Genomic DNA, 12,328 nt, shown 5'->3' with positions numbered 1-12,328 from the left:
AAAATTTGGAACATGCTTACAATAGTTAGATCCATATACATACCTTATTCTTTAATAGAAATTCTACTAACAATTCTATTTGGAGCTCTTTTCATAGCTCCTTCAAAATTCTTACTTTCATTATCCATTAAATAAATAAAAGTAAAAAAATAAGCAACTCTAATATCTCCTACCTCAAGCTTTCATATCAGATTCATTACTTATGTTGTATAATGTGTATTCTTCCTTCAGAATGTACTAGGTGTCTAGCTATAGAAGGTAAGTAAAAATACAAGAACAATTCTACCAAGTCTAATAGAATCTTAAATAACCTAAAGTAGACCTTAATAATCTTAGTTAAACTTTGATCAATTTAAAATAAATTTAAAAGAAGTTATAAAAGAAATAAAAAGAAGTTCCAAATTAATCTCAAAATAAAATAATAAGTAATCTTAAAAAAAATTATAAATAAAATTTTAAAGAAATAAAAATAATCTTACAAAAATAAAAAAGAATCCTAAAAAAAACTAAAAATAAAAATCTTAATATAATCTTAATTAAATCTTAATCAAATCTTAATTCAAGACTTGATTGAAATCCTAATTGAATCTTAATCAAATCTTATGTCAAATTCTAATGAAATTCTAATAAAATCTTAAATCCTAAATAAATCCTATAAAAATTTTAATAAATTTTTCATCAAGTTTTAAACCAAATCTTAAATAAATCCTAATCTTAATCAAATCCTACACTTAATCTTAAGTCTTAAGTAAATTATAGATAAATCCTAAACGAAATCCAATAGTAAAATAGAAGATCAATAATTAATGATCAAACTATTAATATTAACTCAAAATTTACTCACTTCTTAATATCTTAATTAAAAATAAACATAAGAAAGATGAAATTAACTATAGTTACTAATTTAGAGAAATACAAGATAATCCAATTGGATTTTAGGTAGCCTTTTATTCTAAATCCTCAAATTTATAAAACCTATTTTTATTTTTTTAAATCTAAACCAATTGAAATTATTACTAAATTTGAAAATCCCTCATATATTCAATATTGATTCAATTGATATAAGATCAATTTTTAAAAATCTTTCTTAAAGTTTACTCTCAAATTCCAATTTATTGATTTATTAAAGAATCTCAAAGTTGCCGTGTAAACATAATTTTATGCCTCAGGATCTAATTTCAATCCAGGTTGACAAGTGGTCTTCTCTTGGTATCAAATTTTAGTAATTTGAGAAAAAATTTACTTTATCTTATTATTAAGACTCTCTTTAATATGTCTATATTAATTTTTTACCTCATTTTTTTTGATTTGGCTCATTTATGCCTCTACAAAGTAAATAGAAGTCCCTTCTAAAAACAAAATAGCATTAAGAATAAATCTTTTATTACCTTTTTAACTTTTATTCTTATTTTTTTGCTAGGTTCTTTTATTATAACATCCATATTTTTATTTTTTACTATATAATCATGTTATTACATAATGCTAATTCATCCATATTTCCAACCTTCACTAATGCCTCTATAATTGTTCTAGCTCAATGCTTTTGAATATAATAACTTTGAACGTCTTTATCTTTATTACTTTGATTATCAAAATATACTCTTTGATTATTACTCCTTCCATCACTTGCTGATTGTTTGTAATAATTACTAAATTCATCTTCTTCATCCTCACATATACATACTTCAATAGCATAAATAAATCTAGATTTATCTTTTGATTGCCTCTTTTGCTTTATACTATCAATAATAACATCATGGAATTTTTTCTTGGCAGTTTCTAAAAATTTCATTCAATGTGAACTCAATTTTAGCATTGAGGACATGATGTCATGTAGTAACTTAACTATATGGTGAAAAATGAAAACATGGATATTTTTATAGAAGGCCTAGTAGAAAGATGTAGTAGAAAAAAAATGATAAATGATAAGAAGGTAATAAAAGGTTTAATCTTAATACTGCCTTTTAAAAAAGATACTTTTATTAGCTATGTAAGAATATAAATACTTCAAATTAAAGTAAATAAGATAAGTAACTGATATAGACATGTTTAGAAAGAGATTATTAATAGATTCAAAAAAAAGTTACTTCAAATTACCAAATATTGATATTCAAAGAGGACTAGTTGTTAACTTAGGTCAAAATTAAATCTCGAGGTACAAAACCATGTTTTTGTGGTAACTCCAGGATTCTTTGGTAGATTGGAGAGTAGAATTTGAGAGCAAACTTGCAAAGAGATTTTTGAGCATTGATTTTATGTAAATCAAGTTAACATTCAATTTTTGGAGAATTTTTAAAATTAGTGATGTTCTTGGTTGAATTAGATTTTAAAAAATAAATTTGTGTTTATAAAATTGAAGATTTTTTATATTTTGTGGTATGTAGATAAATTTTAGATAAAGTGTATATAGATAAATTTTAGATAAAGTGTGTAAAGATAAATTTTAGATAAATTGTTCTTGTACTAGTTGTAAATATGTGTGCAAATTTTGAAGTCAATAGAATGGTTAGATCAAAGTGTGTGAAGGTTTTTATAGGTTGAAGTTTTAGAAATTAGAATTTGAAGGTTAGTGAATATTTTAAATATTTTTAGCAATCTGTCAATTGAATTGAAGTAAATTTTTTTTGTATGAAGACTAGACTTGATTTTTAATAATTTAGGTAAATTTTAGGAATAATTCAATAGTTCAAAAAAAATACTAATATTAGAAGTTTAACATTTAAATTAGAGTAGAAGACCAACCAACACATGAGTGGAATTTAGGATTGATCTTCTATTTGGTAAGTTTGATCTTCTTCAAATTTTATTTGCTTGTTGTCAACTTAGTTGTTCAAAAGTGTATAAAATCTTAAGTATAATCAATGGTATAATCAATAGATATTGAGGTTCTAAACTATCTAGAGTTAGATTAATTTGTCTAAGGTTTGATTTGAAGTTTAGGATTTGTTTAAGATTTAAGGTTTATCTAAGATTTGGTTTATAATTTAATTAGGATTCGACCTAGGATTTAGTGAAGACTCATTAAGATTTCAATTAGAACTAAAATAAGATTTTGTTAGGATTTATTTTAGATTAATTTAAAGTTTCTTTGATATTTCTTTAGAATTTTTTATTGATTTCTTTTGAATTTCTTTAATATCTACTTATTATTTCTTTATAATTTATTTACAATTTCTTTAGAAGTTCTTTAGGATTTTTTCATATTATTTTTGTAATTTCTTCTAAATTTGATTAAATCTTGATTAGTATTATTAAATTTTAATTGAAATTTATTTAAGATTGTAATATAATTGTTATGATCTTGTTGTTGTAATTTTCTTTCTATCTTCTATAGCCAAATGACTAGTACATTTTCAAGCAAGACTTTATATAATACGACATATTTGGTAAACTTGACATGAAAAGCTTGAGGTGGAAGGTATTTGAAATTTTTCTTGGATTATTTGAATTATGGAGAAGGAAGGCAAGAGAGTTGAAGGAGTTTAGGATAATATTTTGATTGGAGCTACAAGTAGAGGTATTGGTGGAGAATAAAGTATGTATTTTGATTCCAATCCCACAAACAAGTTTGAAGCTTTTGCCTTATTCATGCAACAACAGGTTAAAGAACGTAAAGAAGATATGGCAAATAAAGTATTATAGGTGGTTGTGGATAAGATTGATCAATTTGAAATAAAGGACATTACAAAGTACTTAAGGTGTTATGTAAAAGAAATGAAATTAAAGTGTGTTCCAAAAAAATGATTAAATTATTTGAACTGGCTACTTTACTAGAGATAAAAAATCATTTAAGATCTATTATAAGATATTTTGGAGGTTCATAGGAGAAATTATCTCAAGTATTAAAGGATGAATTTTTCTTAAAATTCATTCATCAGATTATAAAAAAATAATTTTTTGAATGGATTAAAAGGCCTAAAAAGGATCTTCTAGCATCAAGATTATTAAAAAAATTTGAAAAGTAATATTCTTTTTTATCAAAAAAAAGAGAGGTAATTATTGGATCCAAATAAATTAGAGTTTTTTTTTCAAGGGGCTGATAGAAAGTTGCAAGAAAAATTAGAAATCTTGCTTGAAGATAAACAAGAAGATGAAGGATTAACAAAAAATCAGAAAGAAGTCAAAAAAAGCAGTAGAATTACTTACAAAAAGATAAAAGAGAAAGAATAGGATAGGTATTCAAAGACCATTACAAATATCTCAGATAAAAATACCTACTATCTATTCTACATCTATGATTCAACCTTCAATGGCTATATTAATTAAAGAAGAAATAGAAATTTATGAAATTATATAAAAAATAAAAAAATTGTAATTAAAATTTATAAATTTTGAAAAGAAGGAGCAATTATCAAGACTATTAATAAAACAAAGGTTAGAATTGATGAAAGATGTAGTACATAGGTGCATGTAGTATAATAGAATAGATCAATCGAAAAGAAAATGTGAAGTTTTTATAGAGACATTATGCAATGGAATTGTTTTTTTTTAAAATGGTATGATATATTTAAAATATGGAAGACAAAAATTAAAGACAAAATTTGGTAAAAGAAGGATGAAGATATTTACAAAGGAAGCATTTAAAAACTCAAGAAATAAAGCATCAACATATTGGATAGAAGCAAATTTGAGAAAATATTGAAGCATAAATCTTAAATTTCCAAGAAAATCTAGTTTTTTGAGGTCAAGTATAATAAGCTATAATGAAAAGAAAAAATTATATATATATGATTTAAAATATATTGGCAATAATATTAGGTAAATTACTAGGTGGGATGATCTAGTAGATGAATTATTGGTGCATGGTCATGTTGCAAGGAGTCAATATGAACCATTAATAGAAGAAAAACAAAAGAGACATGGAAATAATGAAGGACCATCAAAAAGAACTACAAGAGGGTAAAAAGTACGACAACAAAAGAATCCTATGCATAAATAAATAACAGAGAATATTTCTATAAAAGAAAATAAAATTATAAAATAAATAACAAAGGCTCTTGCTTATAAATTAAAATAAAATATTGAAGTTTCTACAAATTTGAAGAAGATATTGGAGGAGAAAATTTTAAATGAAAAGATTGAATTCACAATTAATAACATCCTAAGAATTACCAAGCATGAATTTTATGAAGTTATTATTGACACAATAAAGAAAAAAATGAAAATCTATAGGAGATACTATGATATTAAATACACAAGGAATAAGAGCAATAGGTAGAAATTAAGATAAAAAAAAAAGATAAAATACAAATTTTTGGAGATGTCTTGCAAGTAAAATTTATAAAAGAAAAAGATGTGATTCAAGTTTTTGGTCATTATTTCCAAAGTTATTGAATAAAGACTAGTATAGAAAGTTTGATAAAATTAGAAATTACAGAAGAACAAATTGTAGCATTGACTGATTATAGTTTTTAAATCAATTTAATATCAAAAGAATTGTATAAAAAGAAAAAAATAGTCTATTGATATTAAACATGGAAAAATGATAAGAATAGCAAATAATTCAAAAGGATGTTTTTATGTACCTTATTCAAATATCAAGGTGATGATTTTATATTACGTGTTGTTTTGCTTGGAAATGCACCAGATACCTAGTTGTGGAAGGTGAGGTTGTGTTTCACAAACATGCAAAAAATCCTAGTAGGTTTCATCCACATGAGAAGAATATAATCCGAATTTCAATTCAAAAGTTCTAAAAAACACTCTTCTTAGTAGCTTCAATCACACATAAACCTTAATTAGCTTATTACTTTTATATTTAAGCAATTTAGATTTTTCTTATAAGCCCTAATTCTAATTAATGAGCTTTAACAAGCTATAACTTCTAATCTAATCATCCACTTGATATAAAATTTTGCTTATAATTGTCAATATAAGCCTTCTATATATTTAAGAATTTTTAGTCCAATCCAACTTAAAGATTGTAAAAAAACCTCCAAAAATTGCATTGATTTTACTTAGCTATCAACTTGAAAAGTGAAGCAAAAATCCTAGTAGTTATTTCTCCTTTTCTAACAATTAACTTTGACTCAAAATTGGTGTGCAGCTTGATCTTCAAGTCCTTTAACACCATGCCAAATTTCACCTTGATCTGACTTGTATATCTCTATATATCATAGAAACCCTACTCAATTCCAAACTGCCAACTTCCAAAATCCTCTTGTGCTAAAAATCACATATCTCTAAACCACACCATTAGATTATTACAGAATTTTGTATACAATTAGTACATCCAATAATCCAAATAATATTAAATGTTGAACTATAGATGCTACACAAGTTATACGAACTAGCCAAAATTGCTAGCCCTAATTATATTATATAAAATCCAAATCACCAATACAAACTCTGACTTTGAACAATAATTGCTAAGTCTTCAAAAATCCTAAAAAATAATCCTTACGCCTCTAAAAAGAACTTTAAGTTAGCTTTTAAATCCTAATCTTTGATCTTCAAATAAAACCCTAATTTTTCCTAGATGATCATTTCAATGACCAAAGGTTTGATTTTGAGCCTATTTCACAAATAGTTGACCTCTAGGTATCAATTTAATCTATCTTAAGGATTTTTTAGTCCAATCCTAGCCTCAACTTGATCCTAGTATCAACCATATCAACCATTTATCTCTTCTATCTTGATTTTAATAATTTATGGCCTTTCTTAGGTAGTAAAAAAAGTTTCTATATCCTAGAAGGTACATATACTAACTAACTTTTATCTACTTGCTATTACGACAAGAAAATAGGCTAAGAGGCTTTCATAAAAGCCGTATTAAGATATTTTGGATTCTTGTTGAATTAATATAATAGAATATTAATTTAAAAATCATTTTTAGTCATATTTTTACTATGTAAACATGACATAACATAACAATGATAAGAGGTGTTATTCATAAATAATTTTTTTTTGTATAAAATATATCTATATATCTTATTATATTAGGACAACCATATATTATTACTTCACAAAGAGAAAAAAATATAATGGATGATGATTTGGTTTATGCATAGATAAGAAGTCAAGATGGAAAGAAGACAGTTCAATTTTTGACAATTTGTGCAAATCATAAAAGAAATTAAGTTAGTTTAAAGGAACAATCTTTACTAAGGATACAGAAAGACTTTGAAGATTTAAAAAATTCAAAGGATTTTTATTAGAGGCCATTCTAAAGTGAGATTGCAATGATAAAAAGAGTGATGGCTTTTTGCCCAATAAAAAAAATGAGACTATTATAGGATTATTACGAGATAGATATAATTTATTTAAAAATATAGATAAATTTAAAAGAATAGAAAGAGAAAATATCAAAAATATGAAACATGAGTGAAAGAAATATGAAGTGATTGATGAAGATAAAAACATAATAGGAATGTTTGAAGAATCTTACTTTGGTGACATTATGGATAATTTATAAATTTTATTGGATTTAGATTTTAAAATAGGAGATAAGATAATAAGCATGCATTCTAAGTAAATTTATGATATAATGAAAGAATGTGTGGATGATTATGAAATGAAGGTGAATGCAAAATAAAAGACCATTGCAAAAAAAAAGTTAAACTAGTAGCATTGCTACTACTATTGGATTTTGAAGAAAAAATTGAAAAGACTTCTGCATAACGTAATTTAAGAGATCTAAGAAAAATAGATCATAAATTCAAGGATGAATTGACATTAGATGGTTTAGGCCTTATGTTTCCAAACAAATATATGACAATCGAATATACTTGTTACAAGAACTTGATTGAGCAAAATTAAAGATATCTATAGTAAGTAAGTAAAACAAGTTATTTAAACAAAGATGTAAAGACATTTGTTTTAATGAAGAACAAAATCCATTATAAGACATTGAGATGGAATTAGAAGAAAAAATTAAAGATTAAGAATTTAACTAAGATAAAAAAAAACTTTATATCAAAATAATGAAGAAAAATTGGCACATACTAGATGATGAACAGGTTCAAAAGGAATACATGTCATGATGTAATACGGCTAATGAATGAAAAAAAGAAGAAAATATTATATTACAGAAGATCTTATTTTAAAATATTATAACAAATTATCTTAGGAATATAGATAATAGTCAAAAAGATAGTAAATAAAATAGTACTAATGCTGTTTTTTTACAAAATAAGCTTCTATTTATTTTGTAGGGCCATAAATAAGGCAAAATAAAATAGATTTGAAAGTAAATTGATATAAACATGTATAGGCAAAAATTCAAAGTAGCTTTTAGCAAAATTCACGTCAAGAAGCCAAAAATTGGTATCTAAAGAGGGTTGATTATCAACCTGGATCAAAATCAAATCCCTAGATACAAAACCACACATCTATGGTGATTCTAAGGTTCTTTTGTAGATCAAAGAATGAAATTTAAGAACAAACTTGCAAAGAGAATTTTGAGCATTGGTTTTATATCAATCAAGTTAATATTCAATTTTAGGAGAATTTTTTAAATTATCAATATTCTTAGTTGATTTAGATTTTGAGAAATAAAAAAAAAAATTATAAATTTGAAGGTTTCTTAAATTTTGTGATATACATATAAGTAAATTTTAGATAGAATTTTAGTGTGTTAATTGTAAATATGTGTACAAATTTTGAAGTCAATTAAACGATTAGACCAAAGTATGTAAAATTTTTATGGATTGAGGTCTTAGAAATTGGAGTTTGAGGGTCAATGAATATTTTTAAGATCTATAGAAATCTATCAATTGGATTGAAGTGAAATTTTTTTATGTGGAAACTAGACTTGATTTCTAATAATTTAAGTAAATTTTAAGAGCAATCCAATGGTTCAAAAAGGAGATGTTATATAGAATTTGTCTAAGGTTTAATTTAGGATTTAGAGTTTGTCTAGGGTTTGATTTAGGATTTAAGGTTTGTCTCAGATTTAATTTAGGATTTAGGATTTTTTAAGGATTTGATTTAAAATTTAATTTTTAGTTGAGATTATACCTAAGATTTAATCAAGATCCATTAGGATTTCAATTAAAATTAAAATAGAATTTGGTTAGGATTTACTTAAGATTTATTTGAAGTTTCTTTAATATTTCTTATAGAGTTCTTGTGGATTTTAATCACTACTTGAAGTTGAAAAAATGGAAAATTGGAAAAAATCACAAGCGTATTAATTCAAGGCCAATTTCCAATTAGCTTTTGGATTTTCCAAGAATTCATGATTAAGGGAATTTAAATTGAAGAATGGTAATTATGAAGGCTTTGAAGGCAAGAATCCTTATTAACTTCCAAATAGGCTACTTAGAATTATAATTGTAGTTGAAATTTATAACTAAATTAGAAAATTAATTAATTCTTATAATTTAGAATTAAGATTTGAGCTTGTGAATAGTCGATCTTTGAGTAAAAATATGTTTTAGAGACATTCGTGGTGTTATTTTTACCAAAAAGTTGTTAGTTTTTGAGTTTTAGGCATTTCCAACCTTAAAATCGGAGTTAGGCTAAGAGTTATTGAAGATCCTTCATCTTGATTAGGAATTTTCCGATTTTGATGGTGGAGATGTGTCCGCAACTTTTGGGCCTCCTTTCACCTAGTTAAGATGGCTTAGGTGGCCAAATTCCCTCTCTCTCTCCATCTTCTTGTAGTGAAGCCATGGCAAAATGTCCCACCAGCTTGTAAATGCAAATCTTCTTCTTTAAATTTATATAGACTTGATTTTAACTCACTCAGTCTATTTCTTTTTATTTTCTTTTAGTGAAACTTTGTAAGCAGATTATACTTATTTTTAGCTTTGTAACGGCATAAGCGACGCTTAATTTGAAGTTGTGACAAATTTTTGCCGAGTTTTCAAGATGGTAGGGATCTACTGCCTTAGCAGAGTAGAAGCATTGGTTTAAAAAATCTATAACTTAGTAATCTCTAACTCAAATTTGATTTGGATTATTGAAATAAATTTACTATAAAATTTAATTTATTAAAAAATTCAAATCACTAATTTCCGAGCTATATAAAAGTTTTAATGAATTTTTACATGTGAAGAGATCTGTTGTCTTAGCAGTTTTGAATAACTAGTTTTGAAAAATTTTATCTTAGTACTTACCTACATTTTTTACTAAATTTGTTAAAAAAGGAACTCTACTAAGTGTGGTTTTAGAAAAAATTATACTTGTCAATTTTAAACTATTAACCGATTTTAAGTGAATTTTTAAGTTGAAGGGGATCTGCTACCTACGCAGCTCAAGTCACCTTGCTTTGAAAATACATATTTCAGACGTCAAACCTCGGATCACCATGAAATTTGATAGATGGGAGCAATTCTAAGATGATCTCAACCACAAAAAAATTTGAGTACATAGAAGCTATAGGAGAATATTGGCAAATTTCTTAATGATAAGGGATTTGATGCCCTCAACTCGACATTCTCTAAGTAAGTTTTTCTTTCCTAATCACCCTCTAATCACATCTTTTAGTACCTAAATTACTATATTATCACTCACTCATCTTATTAATATTAATTAATATTATTTAATAATTTCAAAGAATTTTTACCTCACTCTAGAAATTAATCTTAAATTCTTATCTTTCCATCTATTTTTATCCTTTAAGAATAAAAAATAAAATAAAAATATTTTTTATTTTATTTTAATTTTCAAAGTTTAAGTTTGATCGAATAAGTCTTAGAAGGTACTTAATTAAATGAACTACAAGTGCTAAAAATTAATTCATAAAATAGATAACTAACTTATTGTGTTGTTGGATTAATCTTGATTATTATTTCTTTTTTTTTCTATCTTATATATAATTTTTATTTCTACATCAATTAATATTGAGAACTAATCTAAGATATAATCTAATTAAATTAAATTTAAGTGAAGAGAGAAAAATCCACTCATACAATTTAGTTTCATTTTTTATATATAATAATTCAAATACTTTGAAATATCTCATCCATTAAATTGTCAATTTTGTGAACTACAGCTTGCAATGATTTAGTTGCCAAAGTTTCTTTGTAATCATTATCTTATTATTTTTTCATAAATAATATAAATTTTTGGAATATATTTGTAATACTTGGATCAAATTATATATCTTATCCACTATTAGAAAATCTACTTGAAGCTCTACTTGAGGATTCACTTGAAGCTCCATCTAAAGCTCCATCAAAAATTCTAAATTCAATTGTCATGCTTTCTTGTGCCATTAATTTTAAATAACCACAAATACAATCTAACACATTCTATCCCAAACTTCTATCTTGAATTTACCATTTATATTGTATTATATGTTATATAGTTTGAAAATATATTAGGTACTTAGTTGTAGAAGCTGAAGGTATATTTTATAAATATTCAAGAATCCTTAATAGGTGTTAAGGACAAGAACTCGATGAAAAAACAATTCAGACAAGTGAGCCTTCACTCAAAGAGAGGTAACAAAATATATATAAACAAGGATATATATTGAAAGAGAAACTGGAATGGCTATTGCCAAAAGACAAGAAAACTAGAGATCCTTGACACTAGACTAGAAGCAAGAAAGGAGTTGACAAGAGTGAAGAAGCCTTCACTCTTGTCTCTATATATACTATCTAACTAGGGACTACATGGCTCTTAGAGGTTCAATAGGACCTCCAATATGTATTGACTTTATAGGATATATGCCTTGACTTACAAGGCAAGTTTTTCTACGTGTGGGCCACATAGTTAGCTTGATCTTCAAGCTAACAACATGTGTGGCACATGGCCAACTTGTTGACCACATTTTTAATCCAAAAAATCAATTAAAGACACCTATGAAGTCAAAACAGCGTCTATGAAGCTTCTAGAAAACTTCTATATTAAATACTATAGAATTAACTTACTTTTACCTATTTGTATATATAATTACTAGCTTACATGATTGTGTCCGTGACATTATCCCCCTTCTAGGGATGAGTTCTATGAGGAGCGGTCATCATATGTTGAGGAAATCTATGATGTGACGAATTGTATTCGCCACATATTCTGATCTTTGTTCTCTTCAAAGATGATTGATAGGGCCTCTCAACCATCGGTAGTGTCCCATACCAGGGTGGGAAGACCACCCAGTTATTTGATCATTGTTGAAGCCTTCATAACTTCGAATAGAATATTTGAAACACCATCAGGAGTTGTTCCTACCTCTAGCACAATCATCAAACATCGGGAGTCCCTTTCCAAATCGTGATACCAAAGGCATTGTAACTCGCCATCTATTCGAAGAAGAACATGTTGTTCTTGAAGATCTTCATCTCGATTACGTCGTCTTGAAGGTTGTGACAATCGTAATGTCTTGTCTGACAGGTCAGCAAATGAAGGCTCTTGAGTCGAATCCATTGGTTGTTGGTTC

Source organism: Physcomitrium patens, chromosome 1 (assembly GCF_059467195.1).
Source record: "Physcomitrium patens ecotype Gransden chromosome 1, ASM5946719v1, whole genome shotgun sequence".
NCBI classification, from domain to species: Eukaryota; Viridiplantae; Streptophyta; class Bryopsida; order Funariales; family Funariaceae; genus Physcomitrium; species Physcomitrium patens.
The sequence above is the reverse complement of the archived record's forward strand: the minus strand, read 5'-3'. Positions refer to the sequence as shown.